The sequence below is a fragment of the Aptenodytes patagonicus genome, chromosome 2, assembly GCF_965638725.1.
Source record: "Aptenodytes patagonicus chromosome 2, bAptPat1.pri.cur, whole genome shotgun sequence".
Taxonomy (NCBI): Eukaryota; Metazoa; Chordata; class Aves; order Sphenisciformes; family Spheniscidae; genus Aptenodytes; species Aptenodytes patagonicus.
This window is the reverse complement of record NC_134950.1, coordinates 44,241,739-44,254,556: the sequence shown is the minus strand read 5'-3', so window position 1 is coordinate 44,254,556 and position 12,818 is coordinate 44,241,739.

Here is a 12,818-nt window from a genome sequence, read left to right as displayed (position 1 = left end):
ACTTCCTGGGTATAAGATTTATTTATTGAATTTTTTTTCAGAAACGCTTTTTTTAATTCCATGCAAGAAACATTAAGGTCAGCTCGGTGAATTCACTATTTTGTTTTAGGGATCTACAGAGGGGAATTATTAAATATTGTTGAGGGCTGAGTGTAACAAAGGACATGATTTGTCTTGTCTGCAGTTTCTGAATAGCAATTCCTAAATGAACAAAGCCATACTATGAAATTGAAATGGTAAAACAAGGATTTAAGTATGGAATGAAGAAAAATCAGCAAGTTAGTTTTAAAGTAAAACCTAAATATTAGCATAATTTTTCATTAAAGTTTAGAAAACTAAGGATAGAAGGAGCTTCAGGAGCTGACTAGTCTGCCCCCTCACAGGTTGCCCAGGGAGGTTGTGGAGTCTCCATCCGTGGAGATATTGAAAAGCCTTTTGGATGTGGTCCTGGGCAACTGGCTCTAGGTGGCCCTGCTTGAGCAGGAGGGTTGGACCAGATAACCTCCCAGAGGTCCTGTCCAGCGTCAACCCTTCTGTCATTCTGTGACCTGATGCAAGATCAGCTGTAGGTGTGCCATTCTTAACAGGTGTTTGTCAGCCTGTTTTTAAAACATATTTGTTCTCTATTTATAAAATCTGGAGGGTTTTGTATTCTTCGTAGGCAACATATTCCAACACTTCACTGTCTTCACCTTCTTTAGACTATTTTTCTTATCATTAAAGCTAAATTTTCCTTAATGCAGTTTAAGTATGTCATGATTTTCTGTCCTATCCTCTGTGGATATTAATGTATACTGCACCAACCGCCTAGGAACGTGAAGACTGTTATTTTGTCTCCTCTTCCCTGAGGAGAAAGGAAAGGTTGCTTCACAGGCTGCAGAGAACATATATATCTACATAGCCCAGTGTGATGGTTTTTTTCTCTTCTTTTCCTCTCAGCAGCATGACATTGTTGACTGGTGTTTAAACTGTCATCTACAATTACCCCCAAAATCTTTTTCTGCAGTACTGCTTCTTGCTTTTAAGTTCCTCATCTTTAATATAGATTATGCCTACTTGACTAAATTACCTTGCATTTGTCCATGTTGAATTTTATCCTGTTATATTTCAGCAGTTTGTGTAATTTTCAAGATAATTTTAATTACAGTCTTGTTCCTGAAACTCCTTGATGCCCTCCTCACTTGCTGGAAGTTTGCGAGTTTAATAAATATATGCCGCCTTCTATCAGTCAGCTTGGTTAAAAGTTTATTTTTACTGCTGGTTGATCCATACAAAACTCCAGTCTATTTGTCCTTCCATTTTGATAGTGAACCATTGATAAACAATCTCTGATTTTCATTTCACAAATAAAATATTTATGAAAAAAATTACTGTGGAAATTCTTCTCTGTGTAAGTTTTACTGCAAGGAAAAAAAAGGTATCTGTGAAACTTAGTGCAAGCAACGTGTATCTCTAATGAATATACATATTTATAGAGGATCTTATCCTGAAGGATTCAAAATTTCTATGCAAATTATATATAAGGGAATCTGTATCACAAAAATGTAGTTGTTGCTTGGAGGGGGTATAGCTGTAGTTTAATAATTCACAAGTGGCACTACCCAGAGTCTAAAAATGCAAAATAAAAAAATACAGCATTTTTTTCCAGGGGGTTCTTCCTACTTGTCTTTAATAAACTATCTCCAACCCCTAAGCTAAGAGCCTGAAATTAGGCAGTATGAAATCACTGTTTAAACAAAACCATAAAGAGTCAAAAGAAATTATCCAAATTGGAATTTGACTTATACTTCGTCAGCAGTATCAATACCTTTATTTTTATAAAAAGGTAAAAATGTTTTCTTATCAAATGGCCAAGATTTTTTGTTTTATCCAAATTTGAGTGTTTTGATGTAGAAATTATTTTTTCAATATTTCTTATCTTTTTCAATATTTGTTTTTCCTAATAGTTTTGTATCTTGTATATTTTGGCATCAAATAGAATTTATAGAAGGAATAATTATATCTGATTCATTCACTTATTTATTAGTAGAGTAACTATAAAAAGTCAATTGACTATTGACTATTTGCTAGTTTGCTTTTCTTGTAGTCAGAGATGTTGGTACTCATTTAAAATCAAACTTCAGTTTGCCATTGCACTTTTTGTAGTGAAAATAATGAAAAAAAATCAAGTACACTAGTATTGGTTACGTAGTCATTTGTACTATACAGTAAGTGATGATTTATATACAAATACAGCCATTTTTGTTCTATCTGTATGATTTGCCACTTTACAGTTTTCTGGGATCAATATGGAAAAAGGTAATTAAGCTTAGAAGAAAGGAGAGTTAAACTGCAGTTCCAGAACAGCTCACAGAATGCACAGTAGAAGTGAAGGTTTGCATTTGGCTTGGGTTCCTCACTACTAATTTTCTTTTGGACCACTGATTTACTCTTTTCCCAATTGACTGTAATCAGTCTGTTATTGCTAATCCCTAACTAGTCATCCTACCAAAGGCGAATCTGCTAAAGAGTCTTAACGATGCTCTGATTCCCCCAGAGTTTTAGCAGGAACGTGGGAGAAAGGGAGCCTGAGATGACCATCTTTAGGTTCAGCATGGAACTGCACTTAAAACAGGAGATGGGAAAGGAAGAGGCACATTTCTGCTCTGCTGCAACTTTAGACCGGTTAGTTAGAACATCTGTGTGTCCTGAGTTCCCAAAGGTCCAGGACAGTGTTAGTAATACTAACGTATCTTTGTAAAGCATTTATTGGATGAAAAATAGCATATAAATGCCCTTTGTAGTGAGATGGTATACAAAAGCTGGGTTTGGAAAAAGTATGAATTCTTTTTTTCAGAATGTCCTCAATTACAAGGTAAGAGCAGCAGGTAGAGGCCTGATAAACAAGACTTTTAGTTGATCATCTAGTGTTGCAATCACATCGGAACTCTCAAGGAGTGCTATATCCCCTTGCTGTCTTGCTTTAGTTCTTGGTACAATGGCTGTTCAAAATAATGTCCAGGTTAGCTTGCTACAAAGAGGTGAAGCTGCAGCTACTTCTGTGATCTTGATTGACTGTCTCAGTTCTCATCTTCAGAGTCTTCTTCCTTCCTGGACCACTCTTCTGCTTAGACATGCAGTTACTCCAATGAACTCGGGTCTGGTCAGAGCTCCTCCTCTCAGATTTACCCAAAAAGGTGATTAAACACTTCAGATTGAGAACTTTGTTTTTTTAATAATTTGTTGCTGTGGAATTTATACAATTGATTTCGAACTGTTTACTTTCTGGAAAATTGTCTTAATACTATTAACATTGCATCCAACCCTTCTTCTGAGATTCAAGCTGGTCAGCCATTTTTTAATTATTTTTAACAGAGCAGTGGATAATAATTGGTTCTTGAAAGAAAACTTTCCCTAGTGAATTTATCATGCTTGTAAAGTAACTAGGATAGATTTATTGATTCTGGCTAGAAATTTAAAACATAACCTTGAACGTTTTGTGATCTTCCCAGTGATATGTCCAAAGTACTTCTGGTGCCATGTATTGTATTTAATTCACATTACTATTTAAATTCTTTCTGTAAAAATATATTTAACTAAGTTATTTAGTAAGATATATTACTGAAATTTACAGAGCTGAAAAAGTAATTTATTCACAATATTTGCTATCAAATTCTGTCATACAGATATGTCTTTCTACTCGCCTCTTATTTCAATATTGCAGGATAGATTTTGACCTACACCTATATAATCAATGACTGTAACATATGGCTATTCTGTGGATGAAATCACATTAAATATATGTGAACCTATAAACTGTTCTTATGTGGGTAAAGATGAATAATAATCTGTGCTTTGTAAAAGCAGGCAATAATCAGCAGTCTGTGTCCCTAATCTTTATCATAATGTTTTTTTAATCCTAAGTAAGTATACATCTTAGGCAACTACGTACTTCAGTATTACATGTTATTTAAAGTTTTTGTAAGCAGTGCCATTGCAGCTGTCTAATCACTCACTGCTGCAACACTACTAATTTTCAACTGTAGTACTATAAGAAGAAATAAGTGTCGTATACCTCTTCTCGTCACTATGGTTTTAATCCAATAAACTCAACCTGTGCAAGTACACATGTAGCAAGCTGGGAAAGTATTTCTGCAAGGGCTGTGCAAGTAATCTGCTTCTGTTTGGGACAGCGTCTGAACACATATCACAATCTACTAGTTTTCAAATACAAATTTCTTAAATTTCTATTTTATTGAAAATCTCTAGCAGAGGGAAAAATAGCTTTGAGTAATTTTTTTCTTTGAATAAGAAAATGATAATGCATGTTTACTAACCACTTGCAGGTAACTGAACAGCAGTGGTTGCTTTTGTTTAAGGAAGTTTTGAAACGTGAAATTTGGAATTTCAGGCTGAGCCAATGACATAAAAGGCTGTGGTTTATAAACACATGCATAAAACCAATAAGCATACTATCAAATGTTCTGTAACTTAAATTTAAAGTGGAAAAAATACCTACTATTTCACCATTTTGTGTGCTTAACAGTAAGAGCTCTCTTGAGACATAAACATAAACCCCCCGTGCATCTGTCAAAGGGATTCCCCAGGTTCTATACTCATGCCTGTATGTAATTTAGTAACTGAGTAACTTTATCTTATCTTCTTATTTCAATTTCAGATTAATTTGGTGCTCCTGTCAAGTGAAGTTCTGATAGGCTAGTGTGTAGCCAGTAATGTGTTAAGATTCAGTATCTAGTTAGGGAAAGTTGACGGACCAGCGAGTCTCCGTTAATATGGAACCCTGCCAAAGACAGGTGATATATCCAGCCTTAGTTCTGTAATCACATATTTAAATAAAAATGAGTTGACTGTATTTCAGAATGTTTCTGAAGCTACAGGCTGCAAAGAAAATCCTAAGAATTAGTTTGAAATCATTCGTACAACTATTAATTACCAACTTATGTACAACTATTACTTACCCAGATCAAATCTTTGTTGCTTGGATTTTGCTATTGAATTAATCTGACAAGTAGCAAAAAATATGTGACTGCACTGTTGCAAACCTGAAAAGGAGATTTAAAAATCCCCCTCCCAATAAAAACTGGTTGCACCAATAGATTTGCTTTTTATGGAAAGGAGATAATCAGTGCGGCTTGATTTTTACTTCTCAGTAGTTCAGGTCTGTGCTGTGGCATCTACTGACCTCTGGCTAGGAGTATCTGCAAAAAGAAAAATGCTGATGAAATGTATTAATCAGTAATTAAGAAACAAGCATGTGAAGAACAAAGAAGACACTAAAAGCAGAAGTAGTAACTTAATAATATTTCGTGATATTGAAGGAAAAAAAGGACAGATACCAGGAGGTATGCAACCGTAGGTAATTTTTTAGTGCCAGAAACACACGCTTGCTGATGTAACTACATCTTCACTAGCAAGGTTTTCCTGTTTAGACAGGCAGCAGGGTAGTTTTACTGCTAAATGGATCTTGTGTTTAGCTGGCCTAAGATTTAAAAAAAAAAAAAAACCAAAAAAAAAAACCCACCAATTTTTGCAGCTCTGTTGGGTTCTGAAAGCTGCCAAGAAATCTCTATATTACGCCCTGTTCCAAACATCCATCATGCACACACGATCTGGCCCTGGAAGGAGCTGCAGGTCCTTCCTGAACAGGACGTGTTCCAGTGTTAGCTATGAGTTCAGACTTTTTTCTGTGCTTAGTTGCAATGCAAGTTAGATTACTAAAGTTTTTCAGTTGGACTTTAAAGAATATATGAGAATTACTAATACATTAGAAGGCTGGTTCTTCCCCTTGAGGAAAGATAAAGTGAGAAGAGTCTTTGAAAAGTTTTTATTTTTCTATTGAAAAAGTAATACTTTTCTTGCAAGAATCTAGCTTAAAGTATTCAATGGCAATATACCACAAATATAGTCTAAAAAACTAACGAGAAGGCTACATAGGAAAATATAAAATGTTTACATCTGCCAGTGCCATGCTGCAGATACATGACTGGTTTCCTTCAGAAATGTTCCATTTGAAAGGCAAATGCAGCATTTTCTTCATCAAAGTACCTTTTGTGCTGCAGAAAGTATTAATCAAGCAGCTACGGAATCCTTTACAGCTCTGTACTTTCCTGTTCACGGCATGTCTGTGTGGCTCCCTTAGCTGGCAGCCGCTCCTCCCAGCAGCTGTAGGGTTTTTAGAGGGGTAGTTCCGAGGTCCCGGCAGGTAGCAGGTTGGCCGTACGACAGATGTTGGCTTTTGGGGAAAATGGGCTCCCTCTGGTGAGTGGTTGAGTGGTTGTCAACTGAGCTGCCTAGGTGTTTTGGCTTGTCTTAGTTCAGATTTTATTTTTAAATGGACTATCACAGCACTTGAGCACCCACGTGCACTAGCATATAAAGTGCTGCTAGCAACTGTCAACACTCGTTGTCTTTATTTCCTGAAATGGCATAGGTCTTGCAATAGTAAATCTTGCCATTTTTCGCTAACTGGGAGGGAAGGCTAGGAGACTGACTGCTGGAAACAGATGCCTATGGAAAGTTAGGTATTACATTTGTGTAAGATAATTTCGTGTGCTTCAGTTCTAACTATGGCCTTAGTAATCACCAGTGTAGTTGGTTAATATTCCTTAGGCATTTTTCAGTTTATCCTGTGCTGAGCGACTTACTACCTTTACTTTTTGCAGGATGCTGGTCTGAACCAAAAAAGCACGAATATGCTTTGCTTTCGTAACAAGTATATTTATACACATGTAAACCCAGAAACTAAAACTCTGTAGTCATCCACCTTGCTTCATTAATTCAAACCTCTCCGGGCTTTAACGGTAGAAGGTAGTCAACACGGTACTATAGGTACTATATAAACTGTCTCCTAAAGAAGATCTGACTGAATTTTTAAAAGCTGAAAAGGTCATTAGATTTATCATTGAAGCAAGGTTTCTAAATTGAATGCTCTCACAACATTTAGATCCAGAGCCCCGTTAAACAGGCATTCTATCTTAATGGAACTGGTAAACTGGAGATAGCTGGGTAGAAATCGTCTTAGATCTTGCAGGTTGTTTGCAGTAGGAGTGAGGATGTCTAGTTCTTGATCTAGCTCCAGAGTAGGTTTATTGAAATTCCTGGGTCTTTTTTTTTTTTTTAAGTTTTCAGTTCTGTGTGATAACTGCTCTCTCATCCTTTCAGTAAATACCCTTCAAAGGGTGTTGTGAAGATAAAAAGGTGATGTTAAGGGGACAAAGGAGGAGGAAAGGGGACTTTCGGTTCTTAGGTTTTATTCAAACAGAAATAGGCCACGCAAGTAAAATAGGTGTGACTGCTGAATCACAGGCTAGATAATTCTAAACATATTCAAGCCCAAGTAATAACAGCTGAATCAAAAAAACCTGTATTGTTCAATTTAGCTTGGAGGTTTTTGCAGCTTAGTTGTCTTTTTTATTTAAAGTTGCTGGCCATATCAGGCATGATCCCATGAAGGGTTGAGTTCCCTTCTCTCGCTGCTCAGTGAAAGTCAAAGGTGTTCAGAACATTGAATACTAGTGGATTCTAGGCAGAGAAATTATAGACTTCATTGTGCCCTGTAAAACAAACAGATGTCTGCCACTGAAAGTGCTGCAAGTTTGGTAAATAGTATTAGAAACATGATCATATTGACTGCTTTGGATTTGGAAGATGTGCAGGTGTCTTTTTTGTATCATCTACAACTTTATATGATGTTTCAATGGAACATTATTGGAATCTTAATTAACATTAAAATAATAAAATAATAATAAAATAATATTAAAGTAATTAATATTAAAATTTAAAATTGCTTTGTGTATTAAGAGTAATCAAGGAACATAAATATCAGAAAACCGAACACTTGCAGCTATCAAGAAGTGAAAGCAAATTCATTTCCGGAATCTTCTAACTGCCCAATTTTTTTCTTTTTGTAGTTTATTTATCTAGATAAATGTCGGATGTCAAAAGTTGTAGTGTACTTAATCACTGAATGTAACTGTGAAGATACAGTGAAAATCCAGAGCATTTCCACTGGGCAAATTTTAAAATTACAACCTTAAACAATTTGATATTTTGATTTGCAAAAACAGCGTCAAATTTTGTATTCATATGTCTTGGTTATAAACAATGCCCTTTTTGGTCATGTAAGAACAGATATTTTTTAACAACATTACCACTGCATCTAATATCAGGGAAGGAAAGGACAGCAGTGACTTTTTTCTGAAAAATAAGTGTATCGTATTGTCTACCTTGGAAAAAGGTTTTATTCAGCTTTAGTGTTGTTGAGGGTTTAAATCCATTCTTAGTTTCTGTCTGGTCTTACTTGTTCATCACTGCTGATTCATCAGAACTGCAGATGGCAAGCCATTGACGTTTGGATTTAGTCATTATCATTTAATAGTTTTGTTAGTATCACTAACATACTTCTGCTACACAATTAGCATAGGGTTATTTCCATATGCTAAAACGCCAGATCATCTCTTCTGTAAGTAATGCCATCTTTGGCATTACTTACATGCCTTCTCTGTAAGTAATTGGCATGATGGAACAGTAACTGCCCAGCTCCAGGCCTAGCTACTTTCTCATTTGTATAATGTACCAATTTTATTCTGGCCAAAGACAAAGAACTTTACACTTTGAAATTACTGTGAAATATTGCTGCCTGCTAAAGAAAGCAATATATAAATATACACCACAAGACTACAGTAGCATAACATATGGTAGCATAGCCCACCTTCTAGAGAGTATCTTACTACATTCATTCTTCTGGCCCTAATAAGGATAATCTGGGAGCTGAGTGATGCCAGAGAAGAAATTCATTTCACTCCTGTGCAACTGGGATCAGCTTTTGAATCGTACGGTTACATGACTTGCATCTAGCATGTCAGAATAAATCTTTCTTACATTAGTACAAGATTGCAGTAGCTCCGCTGACATAAAACCAGCATAAATAGAGAGGCTAGGCCAAATTGTTTAGTTCAGTTCAGATCCCTGATCTTTTGGAGCGGCTCCAGCATTGTATAAAGCATTCTTTTTTTTTTTTTTACGATTGTATGTACCTAAGTGTGAAAACTAACAGGATTTCTGTTCTTGGAAATTCAAATGTAGGGGGGTTCTACCTGGCCCCAGCTATTGTACTGCTTCGTGGTCCTACGCAACTCAGTCTCAAACCGAAGGGCACCGACGCCGTAATGAAGTTGGGAACTCCCCATGTAATCAAACTGTTGTCAATTTATTTTATAGAGAAAAATGCAACAGGTCTGTGATCTTAGTCTCATGAATTAATCTTTATATTAAAGGAGTAGATAAATTTATGAGTATAATGGGTCGTGAACCTTGGATCTAGATTACGGGTTTTTTTGAGGAAAGTGCCATTTCTAGGCTTCCTTTCAATGTCATTTAAACTGAGTAGCATTCGCCATTGACTTTACTGGAATTTGTTTGGGTCCACGTATTATCTGTCTGGAATAGATATTACAGAGGTACCCAGCACTCGTGTCAGCGAAGCATGTCATTTCCCGCTGATTCCCATGCATTTGATTTATGTCTTCAGCCGGGGGTAGGGAAGGCGTTACAGCCACACTAAAGCCAAGCACAAGCAGTCCCTTCGGCGGCAGAGTTAACTCCTTCCTAGGAGAAGGCACGGTAGAGGCTCTCCCCCGCACCGCAGGTCCTCCAGAGAGCGCTGCGGGAAAGCGGGCCGCCCCCCGAGGACGCCAGCGGGAGCGCCGGGGGAAGGGACCGAGCGGGCAGCTTGAGGGGCAGGGCGCGGGGAGACGGCGGGCCGCGGGGGCGGGAGCCGCGCTGCCTCCTGCCCGGCAATGCCCCGCGCCCTGCCCGGCCCCGAGCCCGCCGGCCGCCGCGCGGGGGGGGGGGCCTCGCCCCCAGCCTGCTGGCCGGGGCGGGTGGCTCGGCGGGGGGGCCCCACTCGTGTCCACCGGGAGGCGAAAGCGCTCTTACCTCGGAGTGGGAGTCGCGCGCGTCCCTCTCCCCCCGCCGGACGCACTTCGGTCCTAAAATGCGGGGACACCGTTGCTTCACACACCCCAAAGCAGCCGCGCACAGCTGCAGGCAGCTTACTGCGCGGAACGGCGCTGTTCCCCCCGCCTGTTGCCTGTCCCCCGCAGCTGCCCAGCCCGGGGCGGTGGTACGTGTCTCCACCGAGGAGGCTTCGCTCTGGGTGCTGCGTGCAGTTATGAGCAGCAAGCTTTTCGCGGGTGTGGGTGTTTGGGTGCGTTTGCTAGAAAGCAATTTGCAGATTAAACGGACGCAGGCGAACCAGTAACTTTTTAAATGTTGGGGACCATTACTTTGTTGTAAAGTAGTTAACGTCGCTTCGATAGTTACAGAGTTTCTGAAAGGGACATTTTTAACTTTTGGGGTTTTGATTGTTTTCCTTTCAATAGTGGGTCATTCCTGACCAGGGCCTCTCTGATCCACGCACTTTCCCGACGCAAAGTCCCGAAAAGTCTTAATTCGGGGAGATTTCTCGCACCATGCAGCGTTGTCGGGCTGGGCTGCTTTCATTTAGTGGTTTTGAGCTGCTGTAAAGAGGCAAAGCGTGTTGCCTTTAAATACACGTTTTAAAAAAAGGCTCTTTCTTGAGAAACTGCTCGATTTGCAGGAAACCCTCCGGATGTTTGCTGCTTTTCATGTGGCATTTGTGGTCGGCTCTGATAACGCTGGGAGCACCACTTCCAACACCGCATTCTGTAATGGACCTGAAATAGAAACACATCTCTCGCCGGAGGATCCCCGCTCCGCGCCCCTGCGCTGTGTACCGGCGGGTTTAAAAGGTCAATAAATCAGGAGGATGAACTCTCGGCGGCATTGTTAGGTTGGGAAAGTTAACGAATGACCCCAGGAGTCGTGCGACCACGACGGTTTCAGGAGCGTCAGAAGCAGCTCTTTACTAAGCGCTTCAGGGAAGTGAGGTGTAAGCGGAGCGCGCAACTTGAGTCCAGGATCAGTGCTGCGCGGCGTGCTTTAAAGTTACAGTTCAAAATACCTGAACAGTCAAAGCAGAAAGCGAGAAAAGCGGTGCGATAATCTATTTATGACACCAGGGGCACCGAAAGGGTCACAAACTGCCAACATTTTCTGTACAAACCAGGGAGCTTTTACTTTCTCGGCTTAGATTCAAAACACACCTTTCTTTCTTTGATCCCAGATCAATGAGCTGTAGAAACAGTTTGCACAAATCTCCCCAACAAAGTCAGCGGCAGTTTGCTTAGTTTATTACCTCATGTTCATTATACAGAAAAACATTTTCTTTTCTGCTAGAAGTGACAGCCCCAAAATTGCCGTAAAGTGTATTTGTAAGCAGTCCCTCTACTCGCTGAACTTTTGCAATGCAAGCTCTTGCGGGATTTGTTCCCTTGGCTCACGAGAATGTTTCTGCTAAATAGAGTGAAAGGGACGGTTTGGCGTTTTAACAAGAGCGGCTCGTAAAAAAGGTAATGCTCTCTTCTGCGCGTTAAACTCCCAGGCGGTCAGTTTTGTCCGAGTCAGTAATACGGCGTGCGCTGGGAGCTGATCTGGAAGTCCCTGGAAAGGCACCGACGTCGTTCGCAGCGCCTTGTTGCCGTCCTGATTTTTGTTGTGCTTGGAAGCTACCTTGCTTTCTCCCCTCAGCTGAGTATTCTGTTCTCTGCAGGGAAGAATACGCACGCTTTCCTCCTGCACCAGTTCGCTTCAGACACGGTTCGGATTCTGTTTAAGTCGGAATTTTCTCTGGGTATCAGGCACGCTTCGGTGCGTGACCTGCCCTCGGGCAGCTGGCCTAGGACTAAGGGCTCTGCGTCCTAGCACGTCGGGTCGGGAGATGTCACAACCTCAGCCGTAACACTAAAGTCACTGGCACACCAGCCTTACAAAGGTACGCCCTGAGGCAGTGTCCCAAAGGCGTTGGGCTAAAAACGATTGAAAAACCACTTAATTCCTCACGAGCGTTCCCGGGTTTTATCGCCGGTTCCGCGGTGACGGTCGGCTTTGCGAGCGGAGTATGTCCCCATGAACTTCTTCTCCGATCAATTTCAAATGCATTATACTTCTGCAAGAATGGTGTTCTTGTATAGTAGTATGAGATCAATTTACACGTACATATGTGCAGGAACATTGTTTTCGCCTCCGCTGCTTTTTCCAGCGTCTGATATGAGGAAGAAAAGCAGAGCTGTTTGAATCGCTGCCGCTCGTTGTGTTGGACTAGCGCGCGTGTTTGAACGGGGGGAAAAAACCCTCAAACCCTCTCTTTGCTTGGGTTTAGGCAGCTGCCAGTCTTTTGGCAATGGTTTCGACTCCCCGCAACAGGGATAAATACAGGATACCATTAGTCTGGAAACATATCGCTTGTTTATAATCTCTAACAAACAGAGGGGAGCAGAAAGCACGAATGCAGAAGTGCTTCGAGAATTATCCTCGCCGGTGTTAGTCCTCGGCAGCTACCGTTCGCCACTGCGTTTTTCTTCTTTTTAGAATACCTGCGGGCTGTCAGGTGTAAAGGAGCAGGTTTTGCGTTGCACGAAACAGGAGATTCAATGTTAGAATAAGTTAACGGTGATGCTGGCTTCATTCATTTAATTTCAGTGAGAATTCTTACAATATCGGTTTATTTGATCGAAGTGGCTACCCAAACAAAGGTGTCCTTAACCAAATAAACCTCTTTGATCTTCAGTTTAAAGCTCAGCGGCTTCTCAAATAAGCATTGATGCATCTAATAGCACCACGTAACAATGCAAATATTAATCAGAGCGCCCGTGAAAACGGGCATAGTTTGTATATACATGTGTAGTTTGTACGCCAAAAAAGAACATAAATGGCAGCGAGATAGAATTTGTGTTTAC